This window comes from Pithys albifrons, chromosome 5 (assembly GCF_047495875.1).
Source record: "Pithys albifrons albifrons isolate INPA30051 chromosome 5, PitAlb_v1, whole genome shotgun sequence".
Lineage (NCBI taxonomy): Eukaryota > Metazoa > Chordata > Aves > Passeriformes > Thamnophilidae > Pithys > Pithys albifrons.
In genome coordinates, this window is record NC_092462.1 from 48,764,889 (window position 1) to 48,789,435 (window position 24,547).

At 38.9% G+C, this 24,547-nt stretch overlaps 1 protein-coding gene across 10 annotated transcripts in view; it reads left to right on the plus strand.

Annotated features, from left to right (window-relative positions):
- FRYL (FRY like transcription coactivator) overlaps window positions 1-24,547 on the plus strand; it is a 172,598-nt gene that overhangs the window by 6,947 nt on the left and 141,104 nt on the right. For 9 of the 10 annotated variants that reach the window (XM_071556514.1, XM_071556512.1, XM_071556516.1 and 6 more), the window contains exon 2: window positions 12,413-12,609. The gene's annotated coding sequence lies outside the window, so the exon portion shown is untranslated. Of the gene's footprint in view, window positions 1-9,559; window positions 9,578-12,412; window positions 12,610-24,547 lie in introns of those variants that run through there. The other variant, XM_071556515.1, reaches the window with a different exon arrangement.

Here is a 24,547-nt window from a genome sequence, read left to right on the forward strand (position 1 = left end):
ATATTTTGGTCATCACGCGTACTAAGTGACTTGCAAAAGCAATTTGCTGATACAGTTTTAAGGAGTCATAAGACAGTCTGAAGATGAGGTAGCAAGAGTGTAGCCTGGACTTCCTTAAAAATTCCAACTCTGAAATGAACAATAGGAAAGAAATACTTTAAACCAGAAGGCAAGTTCTTTACTCCTGTGTGCACTGCCTATCTCCTAGCTGCAGGCTTCATGGAGTGAGAAACCTTGGATGGGAAGCCACCTTTGTGTAAATGCAGACCTGAAAGAGCAAGGTGTTTGTGTTATTGAGGCAGTAGGTGAAGAGCCACTCACGGGGGCAGAAACAAGCAATATGAAGCACATAGAGAAGGTGATGTGCTCATTGAGTGTTGAGCAGAGTGAAATGAACTGTAGCTTCTTAGGAAGTATTTCCTCAATGTGTTGTTTCCTCAGCAGGGTGTTTCAGTTGCTTTGCTTCTGTGTTGTTGCTGTCATGCTGAGGATATGTGCTGAATACTTCAGAATCTCTATGGAAGATTGTTGACCAAGTGCTATGAAACCACACAGTGATTCTTATCTTGTGACAGTGCTGCCGGAAGGAAACAAACCCCTTGGTAAAAATTGTGTTGCAGGTTTAGTAAGTCACGTATTTGAAGGTGAGAACGACGCTGTGTCAAAAACTTCCTTTATCTGTGGTTTGTAGAGATCCTTAGTGGTATTTGATGGTGGTTGTCAGTAGACAACTGACTTTCTTGGGCAAATTGCTGCTGTGAATGTCTCCTTATTTATATTCCAAAATTGATTTGGTTAAAACCTGTGCTGACTTCTCTGTAAGTGGTTTCCTTGGAGCAGAGGAGCAGTATGTTGCTTTGGGATGTTGTGGAAAACTTGCTGAACTTCATTTCAAAAGAAAAGTTGTTTAATTCTTCTGTGGGGTTAGTTAAGGTAAAATTGGAATATTCAACTAATTCTGTTTTTGTTTGGCTGGCCAAAGTGAACCAAAGCATGGTGATAGCTGGTTCTTGTGTAACAGCATAGTCCCTTTGAGGAGGGAAGCTGAAGGGTTGGAGGGCTCCAAGGCAAAAGGTAGAACTGCTCACTTTTCATGTCACTGTATTAAGGCTTTGTAGAGTGATTCTGCAAGGCTTCAACAGCTCGAGAGTGGTCCTCATATATTTATTTCATTGTGGATGTTTGTCTTTTTAATTTAGGGGGATAAAAAAATTGGTATGCTGAAAGTTTTTGCTAATACAATTGAGAACATGTTGTCTGTATTTACTTTTTCTAAGAAGTTAAGAAGATTATAATTCCCTCCAGTGGCTATGCATCAGGGAAAATAACTTGGAAAAAAGTTCATTCCATATTAAGCAGGAGTTACCTATTTTATATCAAGCTTTGTATTTCCGAGGGCTTTGTCTTTGTCAGCTCACCTAGTGATGACCACGTCATTACTGGACCAAATTATTAAAGGACCAAAAGACAATTCTACTTTTTTATCCTAGTTCTTCAAGAGGCACGTAGGCAAACTTTCAGCTTCAGTGCACTTCCATAATACAGATTATGGGTGTGTAATATGCTCCCTCTAGCTTAGAGTGCCATGAGCTTTTAGCAGGTTTTTCTATATTTAAGCTTTAGTTTAACAGAAGCTATAGATGTCATGTGCAAATAAGGTCAGAGGAAGGAGCACTGTGCACATGTGGGTTATGTGAGTTACTGTGAGAAAAATGAGGATAACAGTTCAGGGTTTGTGCCCCTGTGTATGTAGCCACTGGCCAACCTTACCAGTAGGAAATGCAGCGTAGCTTATCCGTCAGTGGGAGGGCAGCTGGCCTAGCACACAGCCTGGCTGTTGTTTACTGCTTTGTGCTGCTTTGGTGTGCTCGCACCCAAACAACTCTGAACCTTTAGGACTTCTGTATCTGTAATAATCCTCCCAGGAATGACAGCAGGCTGGAGAAGTGTTGCAATGTTAGGAGGTTTTAGGATTCAGCGTTATTCTTGTCTGGTCTTGCTCTAAATCCTGGTACACTTCAGTAACAGATGTTAGCCAGACTGACTCAGCTAGAGTTGCTTCTGCCTTTTTATATTGACTAAAAGAGCAGTTCTTTCTAGTATTTCACTTGCTTATCCTCAGTGTTTGTTAGTTAATTGTCTAAGTATCTGTGTACTGCCATATAGCTCTGTCTCTTCTAAGACTTGTGTTGTCCTTCCTTCCCTCCCCTCCCCCAAATCTATTATAATCCCTAATTCCCTCTGACATGAACACCTCCCAGGAAGAATGACAGAATACAGTCTCAGATAGCAAGTGTCCAATACAGTCACTGGAAGATATCAGAAAGGAAAAATTCCTCTCATGCTGAAGGAACAACAGTGTGTGCTCTGCACATGGCTTTAGTTTTGAGGGATTTTTGTGTTTATCCCTAGTTCTTCCTAGTGATTTATGTTTGCATGCAAAAATAGAAGAGGGATAAATATTAAAAAACAAAACCAAACTTCTAAAGTTGAGTTTGAGGTTCTCTGAAATGTCTCAATGTTTGGTCTGATATAATGGCCCAGTGCCCAAAAGCTGTTGCTGTAAGCTTTGGAGTTTTATTGGTTTATTCTTTACATGGCTGTTCTATGGGTATTCTTGCCCTTGTCGCCAGGTCCGGTGTGAATTGTTTCTTGCAGTTAGTGATGGTCGTCCAAGCTGAGCTGTGTGGAGTTTGCACAGACTGTGATGCAGGAGGACCCACTTTTACCATGGCAGGTGGTCCATACAGGTGTAAGAGAATTGTCCTTTTCAAGAGCTGGGGCTGGGTTGGCCTGAAATAGCTGACTTTGCAGCAGAGTGTGTAGCAGTAGGTTTGAGACTATTGACGTGAGTGGTGCAGTTGGTCACTTCGGAGTTAGTGTGGTGACTTATTTTCTTTGGACCTGTTTTCTAGAGAATGGTAGAAGACTCCTGATTTGGATGTTTTTCTCCCTTCTTTTCTTTATTTTTTTTTAGTTGAAGTTACATGAGATGGTGATGATAATAAAACAAGCTGTATATTTTGTCATTTAACTACTGTAAGGGTGCTTCAAAATTAAGTAGCTGGTACTTGGGGGGGTATTTGTAATTTTCCGGTTGTATGTTAAAGCAGTTTGTCAGTGGCAGTTGTCAACATTGTTTTTCATCTTAGGTAACAATTCTTCCTTTTTATTGTTTGTTTCCCTTCAGTGTGTTTCTAGAGAGAATAGTATAATTTTGCTAAACCAGCTAAACCAGCCTCTCTTATTTGGATGAGATATTTCCTGTTCCCCTAATCCTAAAATCCCATCATTGCTGTTTTTCATATGTGAAAGGTGCATGTTTTTTTGCATGCATTGACTAGATTTGTAAGGAGTGGGATTTTATAAAGGTCTTTTAATACTCTGATGGATATATCTTCCTGGTAAACCTTAGGATTTTGTTTTCTTTCCTTAGTCCTCTCAAGGTTTCTTTGCTTTGTCTTCATAAACTGCAATTTATGACAAAAAATATTGCTGCTCAAGCGTGTTGTGTTAAATGGGAAGAGGCACTGTAGGTTAAATGCAGCATTAGTTAAGTATCCCTGTTTCCAACAGTGCTTGGGTTTACTGTAGTTCTGGTCACAGTAAATGATGTTAGTCAAACTTGTGCAGAAAGTATTCAAGGAGCTCAGAGATGCCCCAGCAGTGTGCAAATAAGCAAGGGAGAAGAGCAGAAAGAAAACCTGGGTGTGCTAAAAAAATCCTTGTGAGATTATGGCTTAGACCTGCAACCCCATTTGTTTAGCCTTTCACAGAAGTTTTACTGCTGTTGATCTTTGACTGCTTGGTTTTTTTTGTGGTAGTCTCATAGACAACAATTATGTAGGTTTTGCCAGCCCTGTGAAGATAGGTTTGTTTGTTTGGAGTAACTGAATATAATGTTGGATATGTTTATAAAACAAGAGCTGGGGAGAGTGGTGAAAACTACAAATACAGATAATTTTGTTGTTCTTGATCCAGAAGATAAGGCTCTAGTAATTCAGTGTGGGAGACTTTAAAGAGAATAAAAAAAGCATAATGAATTAAAAAAGTAAAGGAATATCTATACCATAAGCCTTGAGAATGTTATGATAAAACAAGGGCTCTGGAAATTCACATTTGAAGTTGATATTCCAAATATTGACTTTGTTTCTCCACAGATGTTGTCCAGTTTTGCAAAATGAAGAAGCATCTTCTTTTGCAAACACCATATCCTAAAGAGGACTTGGGAGTTGACAACAGACCTGGGCAAAGGCTGATTCTCTGTCGGGGTGTTAGCATGGAAGATAGGTTGCAGTGTTCCTAGTTGTTTTTATCTGTCTTCGTTATCAACACCACTTCTGTTCTTGTGCTAAATCGGAAGGAACTGTTAGGGTTATGCTTGTGGCAGCTGAACATTTTGACATTGACAGAATTTTCATGATCTTGAACTAATCTAATCTGCCAGTCATACTGATTATGTTAATAAACAGATTGCTGTAAGCAAAAATGCTTAGATTTCTGCCTCTGTAGATATCACAAAATGATGTTGTCCAAAAAGCTGAAGAACTACTGCCTTATACACTGGCTGGCCTGTTTTTAACCTGGGATAAGGTGATGAGGAGTTGCTGGTCCTGTGATAGCAGTTGCAGTGACTTGGGGAGCTCCTGAGGATACCCCACATCAGCTCATAAAGGGAAAGGAGCTGGGAGTGAGTGCACTGACTCTTATGAGGAGTGGCAGTACATGTGGGGCTCCCTGACACCTTCACTTGGATATGGCAAACCTGCTTCTCTTTCTTGACACAGAGGTTATGGAGATCCTGCCCCATTCTCTCTGTTCCTTCAGTTTAGACTTCACCTCTGCCTCCCCATTTGAAACTACCTGGTGGTAGGTGTTGCAGATAAAATTGGGAGATCAGAGAAGTTTCTCGAGATGGGGTTATGTGTGTATATATATTGACATGTACCTACCTGCAGAATTGATAGATGAACAGCTATGCAATAGCTGCTGAGGGTGAGAATTGGTAGATAGCAAGCATGGGAACAGAAAGCTGGGTAAACAGAAGCACAAAATAAGTAGAACAAGCTTTTGGGGCAGGAATCTGCGAGTTTTTATCTACACATTTCTTCAGTGCTTTTGTGTACTTTTGGGCCTTTGCTGTACTAGGGAAAAATTAACCTTATTTAAAAGCATTTAAGTACACTTCTCTTCCTGTATGTCGTGATCAGGCTTTGATGTTATAGTCTGTTACTCAGAAATCTGTAAAGAAACTATAAGTTAGGCAGAGATTATACTTGGCTTTTTGTGGTAGTGAGGTAAATTGTGTGCAACTGATTTGATCCAATTTGAAGCCCAACCTTCTTTCTCCTGGGAGGATATCTAAAGAAGCTACTGGATAGTGCATTCCATGTTATGCTGTAGTGCAAGTTGTTGTTTTCTTGTCTTGCCTTTTTACAATAAGAAAAAATAGTTCTGTTTTCAAGTATTTCCTGGTTTCCATAATTTTCAAGTAGCTTTTATTGCCTGCTCCCATCAAACCATATCTAGCATATAAAACTCTTACCTATAACTATATCGTTTAAAGGCATAAAATCTGTGTGACTAGTGAAGTGATGTAGGTGGTCCCAGTGTATGAATTGGCTTATGTTAGGGAGACAAGTAATTTTGAGTTTAGCAGATGGCTGTTTGAAAATTACTATGCAATTGTTATGGGAAGAGTAGAATGCATAGGAGAGAGAGAGAGAAAACACTGGGGCTTTCATAAGGTTTTGTGCCTAGAAACAAGAAGAATGTTTCAACTGCTTTTCTTTTTATCTTATTGTTATGCTGGAGAATGAAGACTGGCCTTGTTTGAGCTTCTGTTAAAGTAAAACAACAAGTTCCCATCTCTGAGCTTGTGTAAGTTCAGACTCTATGAACTCAGGTTAAATGCTGTTTAAGAAAAAGGAGCGGGTAGAGATGGTCTGCAAGTACGACAACAAGCCCCCATTCTGATTGTTGTATTTAAAAAGCAATTAGCATTACTGTCTTTTATATAGCTTTGGTATTCTGTGTCCAGAGGCCAGAGGTTTTTGCATTAGATTGGGTTTTATTTAAATATGTTTTTCTGCAATTGCTTGAGTAGGTAAGAAATCTAACTGGTGTTATACTTGCTATGTTATACTTTATCAGTGTTCTACTTCTTCATTATCTGGCCAGCATATTTGAAGAACTACTAGTGTTGTATATAAAGGACCTGAGTTTAACCTCTATTGATGATGCTTTGAGGGGGAGGAAGTGGGGAAAACAGCTTCTTGCTTTGTTCAAGGGAGTAAAGTGGTGTGGCTTTTTTTTTGTGTGGGGGAGGGGAGGTGGTTTTTATTTTTATAATCTATATAGACTTTGGTACTGAATATGCATAAAGTTCATGTTGGTTCCTCCTAAGATTATATAATTTTGCCACATTTTTAAGACATTTTTGCTACATTGGTAAGAACAATTTTGCCACATTTTTCTTTGTAGAGACACAGTAACAAAACTGTCAGTGGTTTAGAGGTTTTGGCACTTTTTAAGAAAGAAAGTGAATTTTGAGCTTTAATGGTCTGTTACGGAAGGAAAAATTGTACATAACCTGTTGATTTTTTTTTCATTTAGTAGTTTCAAGTGCTTGAACCCTGCTACATGCTGATCTCCAAAAGCTGATTGAATAAAAAGGGATGTTTGGCTTTGGTTTGAGGTACTTTCAAAAACAGGAAGTTGCCAAAAGCAGATTGAAGGTGTGATACAAGATCCCGTTCTTTGGATTTAACTTGCTTAGTTTCACCCTTATAGGCTGATTTTTAGTTTAGCTGTGCTTGCAATTTATTTTGTAAAAGGGGGAAAAAATGAGTTCAGTTTCTTAAGCCATTTGACATTTTTTTGCATTTTCTCAGTTTTTTACTGTGGTCGTGGGGCAGAGGTCAGAGTGTGAGGCTACCTACCTACCCTGCTCACTCATGGAAGTTCTCACTTTTCCTGTTGCTGCAGTCTTGTTACTGCAGGTGTGGTGAACGGTGGTGTTCAGATCACTGCAAACTCTTTAGGTGCACTGTGGTGTTGTTCTGCTCCAGGCAGCAGTGCATCTGAGGGAGGTGATGGTTGTTCCTCTCCGTTAGGGTTTGCTATTTTCCCTTCCTAGGCACTGGTGATGATAAATGTCTACAGGATGTAAGATTAGGCAAGCTGGAGTCATACGCAATTTTTCCCTTGTGTGCCAGCACAATTTTTTAAATACTATACAGACTTAGTTTTAGCTGTTTTCCTGGTGGGAGCAACATCCCTTTGAGGTAGTCTGAACATCTTGTTTGCTTACACCCTTTGGTGCTAACAGGAGAGAGCTGTAATTTCTTGGTTCTCTGCAGATCACTTGCAGATTGGACACTCCTATTTTGCAGTTTCTTGAAAAGGAGAGAGAAGTACTTTCAGATTGGTGCTTCCAGTTTATAGTTGGTATAATACGAAATGGCTAAGGTCACTTTTTAGTGGGCCCAAAATAATTGGTTTTGTATTACAGCTGAGAAACCATTCCTAAATCAACAGTCAGAAAATAGCAGGGATAAAGGAGTGATCAGAGGGCAGTAGCACTATAAGGGAAGGTGTAACTGCATCACTGGTTTCTAAAGGCAGCGAGTTCCTTGACCTGAGCACTAGTAAAGGCAATTTTTCTTAAGAGACTAATCTGAGAAACTGAAAAGGTCTTAGGCCTAGATGGAAATACCCACTTCTCTCTGGTAAAAATACAGGGTTTTTTGCATATATTTCTAATACTCTGAAATGAGAGTCTAAAAGATAAAAAGTGATAGTACAGATTTAAAGAACAGGCAGGTTTTGTGGCCCTGCCCAATGGACACGATTTGGGATTCACTTACTTTTGTAATTCCTGGGAGCAGAAAGTGTTGAATTAGTAAAACAAAAGTAGTTCTCATGTGCAGGTGGTTGGCTGTATTCTAGAGTTTTGGTGTGACAGAGAAACGCAGTTGCTTCTTTTTTCCCATGGATTCCCCTAGGTCATCTTGATCTGCCTTGTGAGTGTTATCTCATTTCCATATCAGTTATGTAAAAACTGAACCTATATCAATTTGATGCTCATGATCTGTGCATCTTCCAGTTGCAATGTTTGTGTTTAATGAAGTTCTTCCTGCCCAAGCCCCCCCAAAGGCTTGCTTTTTGCATTAGTGACCCCTGTGTCTCTCCTGTTTGACTTCTGTGGTTCCCCATATTTAACTGATCAGCAGCCACCCAGCCTCGCTTGGTTGTGTGGATTGTGGAGCGGAAAACAGGCTGTGTTTCAGTAAGGAGATGGTTGGTGGAATGGGGAGAACACTGCATGACTACTGTGTTCTTGATAGCATCCAGTAACACTCAGTTCATCATGTACCACTTTTAGTTTGTGATGTTGATTATTGTTATATTATTAATATACCTAAAACTGTTATGGAAAGCAAAAGAACCAAATTGTTACTAAAAATCTTGTGTTCAGACAGTGTGCCAAGTTTCAGTAAGGCCAGGGGGGCAGATTTCTTTGTATCAGCAACCTGGAAAGCTTCATCCCCCCTTTTTCTTCTTATGAAATACAGTTTTTGAGAGAATTAGCTTAAAAGCAGCTTCCATAACATTCGGGTGGCCTCAAGCTGTTCTTTTGCTGTTTCTGGTACAGCCACTAATATCCCTTACTTGGGATGACAGCAAGCTGTAATCTCAGTATAGTTTAGTTGTTTAGGCTGTTGCTGAAGATCAGATTTGGAGAATGGAGGAACTGGGCAGCCACTGGAAATCTTTCGGCCTGCTAGTATCATTTCCCAGTGCTGCAGTGGGAAAAATATGCATACTTGGCCTGTAACAGGGAAGTCTTGTATATGGTCACTATGTTGTGTAATAAGTCTAGTTTATAGTTAGTGTTCTTTTTTTTCTTCCACCCCTTGCATGAGGGGTGGTGTAAGTTGTGAGCCCTGGGCTGAAACCTGGTGTTACCCTGCCTTGTTGCCCGATACGTGTCTCTGGTGTATGGGCTCTTGCTGCATCTGCCATCAATTTAGGGAGAGGATGTGGGAGGACAGTGACAGAGGATCAGACCTTACAAGGCGGCGGTGTTATCTTAGGAGTGCTTATGACAGCAGGCTGTATAGCCAGGCTCTGTGAAATGCTGAAGTTACAGGGCAGCCACATGTTTGAGTGACTGTGGTGCCATCTGTAGATGTTTGCCCATAAACTTAAAACTTTTTGTTGTATTTTTAAAATGTCTTAAAAACGAATATAGTTCATCTCTGTCTTTATTCTACCCATGCAGAAGCAAACAGTATATTGAAGCCTGGATAAGGTTTGTAGTATGGAAATACCACTTTAGCAGTTGGCTAAAACTATTAGTATTTTTTTCTTTCTTGTGAAGTATCTTATTAGGTCTTTTGGGCCACTAATTATGAAAAAGGCCCTAATTTAGTGTATTGTACATATCTTAAATGCAGGTGCCTTTGATTTCCTGCAACTTAACGTTTTTGGAAGTGATCTGCTGTACCATCTCTCCTACCCTACCAGTGGCATAAAGTGTTCTGAATTGGAGCATCTAATTGCTGCTCAAAAGGTAGAGTTAAGTTCAGTTTTGAATAGTAGCCAACATTATAGCAGCTACTCTGTGAATATAATGCATCAACTTGAAAGTTAATGACATAAAATTGCTCTTTTAAACACTCACACCCAAAAGTTTATGTCATAGAAGTTATATATGCTGTTGCTTGATCAGGCTGGATTTTTAATTGTGTTTTCCAATTTGGGATGTTAGAGGAGTTCTGAATTTTTTTCAGTATGAAATCTTAGAGGTAGCAACACTGTTTTTTGAACTATTCTTTGAACCTTATGATAGCAGACCTCTTGTACTTTGAACTTTATGTATTTTTTATATTCTGCTTCTTAACTTTTCATAAATCTTACGTAGGAGTGAACCCCAAACACCAAACCTCCATCTGTGTGATACCTTTGACTTCAAGTCTGATAAAGTGTCGTTACATTTTAACATGTTGTCAGCTACAGTTGGGAAATGAAGCCCAATGAGCCAGCAATATGCTGTAATTACTGTAAGCTTCATTCGGGTCTGTTGGAGACTTTTGACCTTATTGCTACCTTTACTGATACCTTATTTTTCCAGTAGATAGAGTTAATCTGATCAAATTGATTCAGTCAGAGAATCATAGAATCGATTGGGTTAGAAAAGACCTCTGAGATCAAGTCCAACTCCAGTCCATTTACTAGATCATGGCACTCAGTGCCACGTCCAGTCTCAGTTTAAAAACCTCCAGGGATGGTGAATCCACCACCTCTCTGGGCAGGCCATTCCAATGCCTGATAACTCTCTCTGGAAAGAATTTTTTTCTGATATCCAACTTAAATTTCCCCTGGCAGAGCCCCCTTGTCCTATTGCTGAGTGCATGGGATACCTCTGTAGGATACCTCTGGTTGTATACAAATACAACTCTAATTGTATTTGGAAGTTCTGGGATGCAGCTGCATTTTAAAATTCATTATTGTTCAGTATATACCACCAAAAATCTTGAGTGCCTCGAAGGGATTCTCATGTGCCTCCCACCCTCTGGACTCTTTCCAAACACTCTGCCAGCTGAACTGAAGCCACAGTGTCTCCCTGAAGCTTGGGCAGCCAAGTCAGTTTTCAGCTGAAGTTTATTCCCTCCCTGCTATTAAGCAGCTGGGCTATTGGGTGGTGTGTTGAGGCAGGAAGGGGAGTCTGAATCTGGTGTGGTGAAGAAGGAAGATCCGTTTGTATATGTTTGCTCTGAAGGCAGCAAGCAGGGAAGCCTCTAAACAGAATGGACTGTGTATCTGGGAATGTTTGTTTTGCTTGAGGTACTGAGCAGCTAAAATGTCAGCAAATGGCAGGGTGGATTTCTGTCTCGGTATTCTTTCAATTTTGTGGAGGGTAATATGGCATGAGTTTGATTTTTTGTTGAAGTGCTGTTCCCAGTGAGTGTAATGGGGAAGGAGGTAAGAGGACAGCTGACCCCACTCTTTCAAACTGGGGTGGATGTAAGGAAGGGTTAACATGAGTTGATTTAAACTACTGCTTACCTTTGGTAAAAAAGCAGCAAAGAGAAGAGAAAAAAAGTGACCGGTACATTTTATTGATGTGGGTGGGATCAAAGGCCATATGTTTCTGCTGCTCAGAAAACTGTTGACTTGCTTGCCCTAATTGTCTGAAGAGGTACAAGTGATGCTGATTTGATGCACTGCACTGTCAGTTGCACAAACTACAGAAAACAGTAGATACTTTTATGAGGGTTGGGAAATTTAACAGGTAAAATTCAGAGTCAGGATTTTATGTCTTGAAATGCTTCTGCTTGTAACTGGTCAAGTCTTTAAAACAAGGTGACTTGCTTTTTAAAGGAATTACATAATGTGTTCCCAATTTATATATAAACATCAGCTTTGTATCCTATTTGCAAAAGTTTGTCTAATTTTTTTGCTTCTCTCAAAGTCCCACTTTTAAGCTTTCTTTTATATCTTAAAATCTTCAGGATGTGGCTTTTTACTTTTAGATTGCACTTATATGGGTCTCTCTTTTGTATTTTTGGAAACACTAATTAAGAAGTAGAACAAACTGTACATAAAAGAATTGATGATGATTGGATGGTTCACATATCCTTAAAGGAAACCAGTACATTTGTGTTGCATCAGAGCACTGATAGTCATGTTGGATGTACAGGCTTTTTTACATACCTGGAATTTTTCAGGCTATGAATTTTCAAAAGAAAACAACAATTTCCCTATACAAACTAGATGATCTGGTGTGGTGGATTGCTGCTGCACGTTGAGGCTTGAGTAGTTAAAAGTGCTTGATCTGCCTTCAGGGTGGAATTAAAAATACTAAAGTGCTTTTGCTGTATAGAATAGCAAAACCAAACTGCTACTTTGGCAAGTTGTGGCAAGTGTGTCAGTTGCATGCAAACTTCTCTTGTGAAGGAAACTCCAGAAGTTTTCAAGGCTTTATTAAGGAGACACAGCTGAAGTATTTGGTTCTTTTTGACACCACATCCTTGTGCTAACTGAGCAGAGGAATAAAACAAATCAGAAAAGAAATAAATAAAAGGACTAACATGAAAAATGAAGAATGACTAGCACTTGAGAGCAATTATAAATATGATTAATAAAAATGTTTGTAATTAAAATGCAACTGAAACTAAAATAAAGAATGGATACATGCAGAATATGCTGATTGTGGGAAACAATGTTATTTTGGTGTCAATTTTAATTTTTCTGTCTTCTTAGCAAAACAGTAATTCTGAGGACACATGTAACAGATTTATATTGTTTGTAACTTCAGTGAAAAATTCAGAGTTCTAAAGCATTTGGAAAATGTTGACTCCTCTGTTAAGTGTCTCAGGTTTGACTGGTTTTTCTTACTTTTCAGAGTTCTGTACTTCATTGTCTCTCCTGTGTTTTGGGACTCTTCTCCAGAATTTGGCTCCATACCTGTCAACTCGTAGCTGTTTACATCTTTGTCTGCTCTCACATCTCCAAGCACACGTGGGGAAATGTCTTGATGGATCCATCCTAAGTGTGATATGCTAACAGCTCTCATCAGTGGTTAACAATGGCTTCGAAGTGGTAAGATCTTTTTCACAATACTGTCATAAATAATTTTTCCCTTTTTGCTTAGGTCTTTGTTATCTTTATTGTACTGTTAACCCAGTTGGAGCTGCTACTACTACAAATACTGATTATCTGAATAGTCCATACTTTAAATCGAGTAAGAACTGATCATGGCCAAAAGTGAGTGTCTTAAGGAAGAGGTTAAGAAGAGGTCAAACAGCTTCCCAGGCACCTGCAGCTCAGAAACTTCCAAAGCCAGATGGCTTCTGTGCATTTAATATTTCTCGAATTGCACATTTAGTAACTATTTTGTATCATTTATGTATATTGAACAGTTCTCTCGAGTTTTCTTTGACAATTCAGTGCTCAGTGCAAATGGAGTTGGTGGGAATACAGCCCTCCCTCGCTGGGAGGTGGCCGCGCTCTGCCCCCCTGTGGGGGACGCCGCGACTGCAGGTCGACAGTGAGGGCAGCCATGGACTCGTGGGGAGGTTTGGGTTGGAAGGGACCTTAAACATCATCCAGTTCCTGAGTCAGTGCCTTATACAGATGCTCTTTTCTTTGCTGCTCTTCACAAAAGGATTTTAGCAGTAGGAAATAGATACACATTGATGTCAAGCACAGGGCAACTATTGTCGATAAAGCACTTTGAGCTGAAATGAGGACTTAAACTGTCCTTCAAAAGTAATGCAATGCACTGCTTTTCTATAGTCTAATAGTAAAGCTGATAGACTGTACTTCCTTTTGGTCTTTGAGAACAGAGAGTATGTTGGTGTGACAGGAGGAAAATTATCAAAGTGCAGTTGGTTATATGGTATTTGCTATGTGGACTTCAGTATTCTAGACACTTTTAAATTAATTATGTATTTTATATTATTATTTTACAGACTGCAATAGAATATTTAATGTTCTATTATTACCTACTTGCCATTAATTATTACACTATTGTATATTCTATAATATTTTCCTATAGCTCTCACTTTTCGTTTTGAATCATTCTATGTATTCTTTAGAGGAGAAGTGTATAATAAAATAGAATTTGAATGTGTGTTAAAATCTGCCATTGGATCATCTCAAATGTATCATATATCCCTATTGTTTGCCTCTGTCACTGATTTTTATTTCTAACTACATAATATGCTGAATTGCGTCACTGTTCTTTGTTATAATTTCATACCATAATTATTTTTATTATGATGTATGCATTCTTTCTCTCACAAGTTAATAAATATGTTCCTGCAGAAGTTTACCTTGGATATCCATATATTTCTATTGCTCAAGGAAGGCCAATACATTTTTTTAGCATTAGATCAGGAACTCCAAATCTGTCTTTTAAATGAAACAGAAAAATGGAGGCAGAGGTTTTGAGGACAGTATAATTTTTTACTTTAACTTGTTCTCTTGTGGGTGCTTATCATGCTTTGAACAACTCTAGTTCTACCTCACTTTAAAAGTTTTGAATGATTATTTATGTTTCTCCATTTCTATATGTTTATATAGAAAATGTGCTCCAATTACAAACATCACCTTTTTCAAGGTTGAGTTGTGTAGGTTTTCCATATTGGGAACAAGGCTGTTCAGTGCTAAATCAAGGTTTTGGAATACTTCTCAGTAATCGTTGTGTTTTCTGACTTACTGCTGGATATTTAAAAGGCAGTGGGTAGTAGGTTTAAAACAAGTATTATTAGCTTTGGGTCCTTAGCTTTCCTATCTATTATCTGTCTTCTGTATTAAAAACCTACTGTGTTCTATGTAGGTAATAAACATGTTTGGGGGGTTTTTGTGTGTGTTTTTTCCCCTCACACTTCAGCGAGAAGTAAAGGCAAATCATCTGTCAGGATGTATTTTCCTGTTGGAGAATGCAGAGTGAGTTTTATCTCAAGTGCTTTCCTTCAAAAGTATGTGTGATAAGGAAAAACAATGGATAGCTGGAAAAATGTGCCAGCTGCCATTCTCCTTCTGTGTTGCTCATTTACTCCCCGGAATCAGTTCCCTGACCAGCCTGGTTGCTCAGGACTTTATCCAACCAGGTCACATGCCTTCTCTGAAAAATTGTCTGGAGCTTCAGTTATGCTGAAAAGCCTGTTTCTGTCTGTAAATGGAATTTCTGAACAGTGTTCAAAACAATTAATGTGGCTGTTAATACTTGACAAGCATTTTGCAAGTGCAGTGCATAAGTTTGGTAATTTATTTCCAGCATAACTGAGCGAATAAAAGACCATCAAGTGGAGAAAAATGTGGTGGTTTTTTTAAGGTATTATAAAAATTTTCTTTTTTTCTTATTGTTTCTTTTTTTTTTTAATTCTCCTTAAATAATAATTTGGGATTAAAGCAGTATTTGGTATAGTCATTGCCCTGTTCAGCGGTTTCAGTAACTATCTGTGCCTGTATAAATTGGAAAATGGATATTGCAAAAATAAATGGAAACATTTAAGTTGTTCTTTTATTGCAAAGTTTCTGTCAGGATGTAGCTCAGTGGGATTCACTGACTTTTACTGAAGCTTTTTGTGGTCTTTTTTCCCCCACCTTCTGCTTGGTTTGAACATGGCTTCTCACTCTGAAGCCTGAGTAGAGAGGGATGTTTCTGCTGAAGAGCTTTGAAGACCATCCCTCATTGTAGTGACAAATGACTTGCAGAATGCCTCAGTCTCAATGCCTCCTTGTTCAAATAGTGTGGAACATCTGAAACACATCTACCAAAAATCCTGCAGAAGATGAAAAAGCTAATAGGGACAGAGAAGAGCTGCTTAATATGTTAAGTGGGAAAGCTGCCAGACTAGAGGAAAAAAAGTGTCATCTTGTAGGATTTACCTTCGCCAGGATTCTGGGGACTTTGTGCTACTTGTGTCCAGAAGGCCAGGCATTTTGTTTTTATTGTTTGTTTGGGGTTTTTCTAGGCAAAATTCAACATCTATAAAATTTCTATTTTCAATGTTTTGTAAAGCTTTTCCTTTTTGAGTTAATTTTTTGGTATTGAAAACAGCTGTGTATCTTGATAATGAAAAATTTTAATCTGACCGATATTTCTTTATGACCATTTTTTTAATGTATTGCACCTGTATATTGAACATAACATACAAAGCACTACCAGTGGTGTTTTTTAACCCCTAAAATGAAATACATTTAGCCTTCAGAGGTGCTAGACCTGTTGTGAATTTCTTTTAGAAGTCTCTATGTGCCTTAGCAGGACGCTGGTGGAGAAATAAACTCTGTATGCTCTAAAATTTTGCTTTTGATTAACATTGCACTGCACAGCTCTTCAGAGACATATTCGTAAATATATATATTTACACACACACAGAGCTATCTGCATGTATCTTCAAGTCTTATTTTTAATGCTCCTTTTGGTCAGACAGCTCTTCCATTGGTTGTGGAGTGGCTGCCGTTCTCCATTTGCAGCCAGCAACTGTTTACCTGAAAGGAATTCACTTGGAGAGGTGCTTAATTCAAAAGAAATAGTGACTTCTTCGTCAAGGTGTAGAGTAACTGCACAAGTTACAAGACTCTATTACAGTTTAAATCTATGATATATAATGGAATGAAACCCAGAACTCTTTAGGGAACTGGACAGTGTTTATCCCTTGGCTGGTAACTAATAAAAACACTGTATGTCTTTAAACAAATATTTCAAAGAGGAGGAGGCAAGAATAGGCATTTTTTTTTCAAAGGTTTGCGTACAGCACAAGCAATGCAGCTACTTCTGATATCTCCTGTGTAGCTGCAGAGCTTTCCTGTGGAAACTGTGAATTCCCCTCCCTTGTGCCTCTGCCCGGCATATCCTGTCTTGATTAGCCCCTCAGGGCACTTTCCACACAGAGTGCACCACTGGTCATGAAGTTCTTGCCTCTGCCTTCCTTAGCTCCTCCTCATTAATGCTCTGGCTCAGAAATGCCTTGTGAAGTGCAGCAAGGCTCTCTTCTGATGCAGACCTGATCCTTCTTTGATTTGAGCCACAGAGTAAAGAATATAAGGATTGAGTCTTAAAATGTACATCAGAGTCAAGGAAGGGATAACAGTGTTGTGCAAAGAAAGGAGCCCTCTTTCTTTAGGTGTACTTAGCTACTTTTCTTAATTTTAACCACATTTCATTGGCTCTTAGTGTGGGTGATGAAAGCTAATCTTGGCATGGACAAAATGACAGTCTTCACACCACTATGTATTTACACTTGTAGACAGTCTCCTGTCTTGAAAGAATTTTACTAGAAGCTGATGTGTGTGTTAAAATGTGCATGTAACTTCAGAGACTTTTTTCCTCTTTAATGCATCATTAACTTGAAAAGAATTGATTTTTTTTAAATTAGTGATTAAGCAATTGAAAGTAGTAGAGTTGACTTTGTGGCCTTTTTCTAAAAGTGGAAGTAATTCCAGATTTTTGAAACATTTTCTGAAAAAGAATTCTCCTGCCTTTCACTACTACAATTATTAGTCTTTTAATAATAAAAGTCACAAGTGAAGAAAGCAATCAGGTCTTTCTATTCTCGTCACATAACTGTAGCATCAAATTTCCTTTAAACAAAGGAATTTTTGCCTTCCTTGGTGAGCATGTTCAGCTAGATCATTAAATTTCAGCGGCTTCTTTCTGCTCTTCAGTGGCAAGTTATTTTTTTCCTTCTTGCTTCTAGTTAGGAACAGGCTTAACCTCTCTTTCAGATTGGTGTAATACAGCAGTTCTCTTCCAAATCTTAATAAGAAATTTTTTCACAAATCTTTTATGATACATGCTAATCTCACATGTGCTTCTTCTGGCATTAGAAATTAGAATAATGCTTTAAATCTGATGATCTGTATAATCATAGAATCAATTGGGTTGAAAGACCTCTGAGATCACCAAGTCCAACCCTTGGTCCAGCTCCAGTCCATTTACTAGATCATGGCACTCAGTGCTACATCCAATCTGCATTTAAAAGCCTCCAGGGATGGTGAATCCACTACCTCTCTGGGCAGCCCATTCCAATGCCTGATTACTCTCTCTGGAAAGAATTTTTTTCTGATATCCAACTTAAGTTTCCTCTGGCAGAGCTTGAGCCCGTGCCCCCTTGTCCTATTGCTGAGTGCCTGGGAGAAGAGACCAATGTACGCCACCACTATTTTGTCTTAATCTGTACTTTTCAAGTTATCATTGGTGTCTGGCTGTTCTGTAGATCCACCTTAATTTGTGGTACTTGGAAGAGCTACTAATACATCAAGATGCTATTTGAGCTTTTGTGTTGCCCGCAGATTGCTCAGAATGCCTGAGCAGTGGAGCTTGTGTGTAGAAGCAATACCTTTGCCTTGATTGCTGTTTTTTAAGGAAAGTGCTTACCTTCTGAAGCTGCACAGTTAGTGTGCTGTGATTTGCTTCTGTTTCTTTTTTAAATTTTATTTCTTTATGGTGGTATTATTTATCTTTCTGCCATTTCATAACCTTTGCTGTGATAATATGGCTGTATTTAGGAAGCAAACCTGCATGGGTGTGCATAAGAACATAAACATTTCATGTAGGATAAAAACAGAAGTTTTTTCTTGGTGGCTCAACAATTTGTTGGGTTAGATTCATTCCTCTTTCTATGTATTTGTTTATTTAATGTCTTTAAACTACTGAGAACTAGTTATTTTAGCAGTGCATTTAGCATTGGTGTTTATTTATTTGCTAATAATCAAAAATTGTTGGGTTTTACACTTTTTTTTTCTCCTGCTTACTAGAAATATTTTGTAGCTTAATTTAATATCTAACTTAGTTGGCCCTGTTTCATCTCAAGTATGCTGTAGCTTTCCAAATAAGAATGGTGAACAAGATTTCATCCAACATCTTACACTGGAAGTTAGTTTCCTCTATTGTGCTCAAAACTCTGTAACCAAAACCTTGCCAAAACCTAAATTGCATCTGTATTCTTTCCTTTATAGAAATTATAAAAGTGCAAATTCCCTGCCTTTTTTTCTCAAGTGTTTGTTTTTTTAACTAGGTTGAGTTTTAATTTTTACTTTCTGTTTTGCCATGTAGATAAAACCTTCTGTAGCCGTGTTTCAAACATTCTGTTAATTTTGGAAGGAAGTAACTAAAATAGCTGAGTGAATGAATGCTATGTAAGCCTAGACAGAACCTGTATAGGTTTTTCATTGGTATTAAAAACTGAGCTTGTGCTATGAACTCGGTAAGCATGGGGTTTTTTTAAATCATAGAAACTGTGGAGAATAGTCACAATGGAACGAGGATAAGGGTAGTTTCCACAGGTCAGTAACATTTTAAACGTGCTTGTCTTGTATAAAATTTTAAGCACTAAACTAAGATTAGGTCAGGCTTGGTAGGAGAAGAAAGATAAAATGTGCTGTATGCACTTTTAGAATTGAAACTAAGGTTGTTTTGAACAGGGCTTTTCTTGGCCATTTGACTTTATGCTTTGGACATGATTTTAAAAGCTGGCCATTCAAATGCGAAGAAATTCTTCTACAGAGTTGTACTTTCAGGTGGCACTAGAGAAACTCTTGACAGAAACAGTGACAGTGGCTGTGAAAACCATCAACTAAATAGCCCAAATGTTTAAGAAATGTTTGCTGAACCGTTGTCCTTGAGTAATTTTGGAAATGTATGTGTGTGCTTGGTCTCTTGTTGTCACTTATTGTCTGTGTTCTGGCGGTTCTTTTTCTGTAAACTAATTAAAAAGCTTTTGAAAAAGGTTTTCAGGTCTCAGTTCCTTAGAGATCCATTTTCATAGCAGTGTTGCCATTGCTGTTCTGCCTTACTGGTACCTGTTTCACAGAACGTTTGATTTTGAAATGTTGTTTATTTTAATGTCCTTTGCATGGAGATAGCAACATCTTGATTGTCATCGTTCACTTTAATAATTTTTTTAGGGGAAAAATCTGTCCGTGTATGTTGTTACAGGATTGTGCAATGATGTCTTTTCTCAGTGTTTCTACTTGGGTTTGGTTCAGGTTACGTACTGCTGCAATTTCTTATTTGCAGAAAAATCTGCCAGTGGAAGAAATTCATAGCTTTGAAAGATCTTGTGCGATACATCAGTGCTTGGAACAATCAGGAGGTTGGGAACAGGAAGCCCAGATCCTTATCCCAACCGAGGATTGTAGAAGCTGTAGGATAGACAATACCTTGATCTTCTCAGGAACTCCTAATGAGTTCAGGAAAGAATTATATTCTTTCATGTGAGTTCAAGATAAGAACAGTTAAAATTTAATACGTAAATGGTAAAAATTTGGGGGCTTTTTTATTAAACAATAATATTGTACTTAGTGAACATAATAGTTGTCTCATGTTCAACTGCTGGTGCATACACTTTGATAGATATTTTATTTCTATTTGTATTTCACTTCTACTAATGCTAAATAATTAAAGCCAAGCTCTAAAAAACTCCAATCACTCCAAAAATCCTCAGTCTTCCAAGGAAAAAGCCCCCACGACTGGCTCAGAAAGGATCTCCAGCCCCCCATACAGAGCAAACACAGCTTAAGTGATTGAAAAAAAAAGTGAAAATTCTTCCCAAGAGCTGACAGTTGTTACTTTCTCAGGAAACAGCTGGGCTTCCTCTAAGATAAGCATGGGGACAACTGAAATTATTTGCACGTTTACCTTAAGAAAAGCAATAAAACAAAACTATAGAAAGATTAAATGGCTTAGTTTTAAGGTATTTTGTGTGCAAAATAGTAGCCATAAGAAGTTTACACTAATATAGAGAGTTTATTGCAAAACTGAATGTTTCTTTGTCCCTGCTTATACTGCTTCTTAGGTTTTTTCTGTGAAATTACATTAATTGGACTGAACCAAGGAAGCCATTAATGCCAGGTAGCTTGGGAATTAACTGTAATGTACAAGTTTAAGTTACATGAAGGATAGCCTCTTACCTTAAATACGTTTTAAAAGTTTGAAACTTTCTGACGTGCAAAGTTAATTCCTTTAAATATGTTAGGTCCTTCCAAGTGGTTAGTGTGTGCTGCTAAAAGGTGAGATGCCTGTGCTTTTTCTGGGTTATGTTGTTTGTTCAATTTTCTGTATTTCAAAGGAAAAGATGTATGTGACTCTTACAGTTAAAAAGCAAAAAGGCTTCTCATTTTAAAAAATGCAGCATTATACAGAAAAAGAAATTGGATCCGTCTTTCCTACCCCAGCAGTGTTTTGTGTGAAACTGTGGTGATGTCCTGCTGATTGGCAAGCAGATATACATGGATGCCCAGTACTCACTACCTTTGATGAGTTTATTGCAGGTGTGTGAATTTATACTTGCAGCCTGGATTGAAGGTTCAGTTTCTAACTTTACTGCTGGCAGAGGAATAGTTTTGGTGCGTTGCTTTCTCCTACCAATGTGGCCCAGTTGCTGAGAACCAGGAAGAAAGCACAGGTTCTGTGTGCCAACAGATGTGCCACACCATAGCAGTGTTTACCTAGAGGGGAGGTGGTAGAGCCCTTCAGGTTAGAAAAGACCTTTACATCATCAGGTTCAGGAGGTTTGCAGCATGAACTTTCCACCTTGCTGGCACAGGAGCATCTCCAGCTGCCTTCTCAGCCAGCGTGTTCATACCAGTGGCTGGTGAGGAACACATTAGGCACAGGCAGCTCAGTGTGCAGCTGCAGGTTCAGCTCAGGGGAGGGGGCAGGAGCCCGAGGCATGAGGTCCTGAACTGCCAACCCTTTGGAGAACAAAGGGCACAGAGACCTGTGGGCCAGCCATGGGACTGGACACTCAGAGACAGCCAGAGCTGAGTGTTCAGCTGGATGACCCCAGACTCTCATGCACTGAGACTGTGATGGTGTAAAATTTCAGGGTTCCTTTGTTCAGGGTCACTCCTCAGAAGCACCCAACTCGAGCTGCTATTTTGTGATTTAGTTATTGCACCATGATTAAATTCTTTTAAGGATCTAGACTCCATAGTCTGAGACTCTGCTATGGAAAACCTGGGGTTGAGCCGGTAAGGAAGCCCGGTCTCTGTGAGTGTGGGATGCGAAGGGGCCTCTGTCCCAGTTTGGGTTGTGTGACGGTCTCAGCCAGAGTAGCTCCTGGATGGTCGAACAGGGAAGTTTCCCTCATGGGCCTGTGTTTTGGAGCACATGTTCACACTGTGCCAGGCTAGCTTGATCTTGGTTTCTGTCCGTGCTGCAGGGGTCTGTGAAGTTGGGCGCGGTTCCCTTCTCTCCTGTGCCAGGGCCATCTGTGCGGCACTGACTGGCACATCCGTGTTGAGTGCAGCTCTGGGGAGCCGCCGGAGGGTGTGGGGTTCCTCCTCAAACATCGTCCTTCCCTTCTGCACAGTGATTCCAGGGAGGGAGGCCAGAGGGCACCACGCTTCCTGCTGGCTGCCAAACCCCCAGGATCTGTCTCGCCATCATACCCATTGGGTGTAAGGGAAGGCTCTGCCCTGTCTCGGGCCCCAGGCAAGTGGGTGGGTGGGTGCGGTACTTCCAGAAACAACCTGGTACAGAACTGTGGGTTGGCAGCGAGGACTTGATCGGGAAGAGATCTGTCAAACTATGCATTGTTTATGGTAGGCTATAGGGAATATAGGTTGTCTTCTGAAATCATACATTCCATTATGTCATCAGGTTTATAATTGTCTTTTGTTACTGCTAATTTTGCGTTTTTTTAAGAATTTGCTAGACATGTGAATTCAAGTAATTTGCAAGTAGTTCTCTCTCATGTGGATCTTTTTTCATTGTCTTCTGTTTTTCATTCTTGGGTTGTTCCTCCATCAGCAGGTTCACCTGCTTCAATGAATTCCCATGGAGGTGCTCTTCCCATGCTCTCCTGTCAAATAGTTTGGTTGTTTGTGTCCTGAATGATCTAACCCAAAGAGAACAGTGAGAAGTGCTGATACCCTGTGATCACTCCTCGGTCTCCCGGTGTGGTATTTCTGCATGTTTCATGATCTTTGTGTCATCTCTTCTGATAACAAGGTCCTAATAATATGGATTCCTTTTAGTGAGAAATGTGGAGCTGAGACATTATGTTGCACAGTAGGTGATATAAACATCAAGAACTGTGGCAAGGGAAGCCTGAATGACCTCAGCAGGCACTTCAGTGCAAAATCAGAGTCATCCTTTGAGTGTAACAGAAGTGGAACACACATGGAAAGACCAAAGGACTTACTGTAATGCGAATAATAATTCTATGTAAGAACAGGTCTCCCATTACTTTTTTTTGTATTTAGAGGTATTTTTAATTCATGTATGTTACATATTGCATAAAAAGTCATACCTTAAGCATTTAATGCAAGTGATGCATTAGGTACTTGCGCTTCACTTGTCAACTCCATCCTGTGTCTGCATGCATAATAAAGCCTCCATAGTATAGTTAAGAGCCCTTTGATATCTAGTTTGAACCTCTGAGAGGGTATTTAAGTTAGGTACAAAGTGAACTATCTGATTACCCCTATCTTGCAAACTGTATTTTGGCAGGTGGGTGGTTGGAAGAATTCTCTGTCTCACAGAAGCATCTGAATTTCTCTCTTGTTCTCAAACATTAGAAACTGAAAATTAGGTTTGTGGCAAGATTTCAAGGCCAAGAAAAGAAATTCCATAGAAAAAATAATGCTATTATGAATAAATGATTGCTTGAGTTTGTAATGACTCATGATCTATTATAATCACAAAATTGTGATATCTTTGTTATTTATTCAGAAAACTCATAAAGCACTTTTCTTCTGTGTAACTTTTTTTGTATTAGAGAAAAATGCTGTGAATGAAATCATTATAGGGAGAATTTTCTGCTTGATCTCTCTGTAGAAAGTAATATTCTAGTAATGTCCTTTTTATGATAAGGTCAGAATTTTGTATCCACGTACAGTTTATTCATTTGCAAGGGGACTGTGGACTCACTTGAACGTTGGGGGTGTTTTAATGCAGGTTTGAATAGAAAAGATACATGTTATCAGTCTAAGTAGAATTCAGAAAATGGCAACTTTAATGAACTTCCAGCTTTTTCAAGTTGTGGCATTCTGAACCATAGACATGTAACAGTACAGTGAGACTGATGATCCAGTTGAGCAGCTCCTTGAGAGCACTGAACTGCTGAAACACTCAGGTCTCAAACAGGTTATTCTGCGTACTGTTCATAGAATTATTTTGTCCTTTTAAGACCTAGAAAACAGTAGCGAATTTCAGATTGAATATCTTCTTTTAAGGACTGTGCAGTACTGTACATGCTTCATGCCTAGCTTGAATGATTATGTTGAATGCTTTCAGCAATGTCTGGGACGCTGAGCTGCTTTCATAAAAATAACAGACAGAAGCATGCAGGTGGCTGCCACTGAGTTGTTCAAAGTGAGTATTGGTGGATTTCCTCTGAGCACTGTGTACAATCTTTCATGACAAATGAAATGGGAATACTGCCTAGTATTGTGTCTCTGGATCTCTGTTCCGAATCTGGTAAATAGAAGAATAGTTTAAATCGAACAATGATACATATTTCTAGTTGCACAAATCCTTAAGAAATACTCTTCTATGCTAATGTACCTTTGCTTTTCTCCTTGAACTTTCTGCTCCATATGCAAGGCATCTTTCTTAGTGGCTTCTTTAAGCTAAACAGAAAACAATGCTTTAACTTCCCCAAATAAAACCAAAAAACTCAGCCAAATCAGGTACATAGGGAGAAGTAGCCCTCAGGGATAAAGTGGATGTTTGGATAAAAAGTGACACGTTATTTCTGTACTTGTAGTTTTCTAGAAGATGGTGTGAGTATTTTAAATGGTAAAAATAGCATCAGAGTCTCTACAAAAGAGAACTTAATGGAAGACAGAGTATCTTTGCAGTTAGTAGTTAAAACTGTGCAAGAATACAAATGGTGATGTTAGATGCTTTGTTTGTAAAGCTGGTGAATAGACGTTCTGAAAGATAAGTGTTATCTTTCAAATACAGATGAACACTCTCTGTGCACTTTGTGAAAATTAAGAGCTATTGAACTCTGTCAGGTAGGAATGTGAAAATGCGTTGTGGATTTTCTGAGTCCTTAAAGTTGTTGCCGTGCTAAAT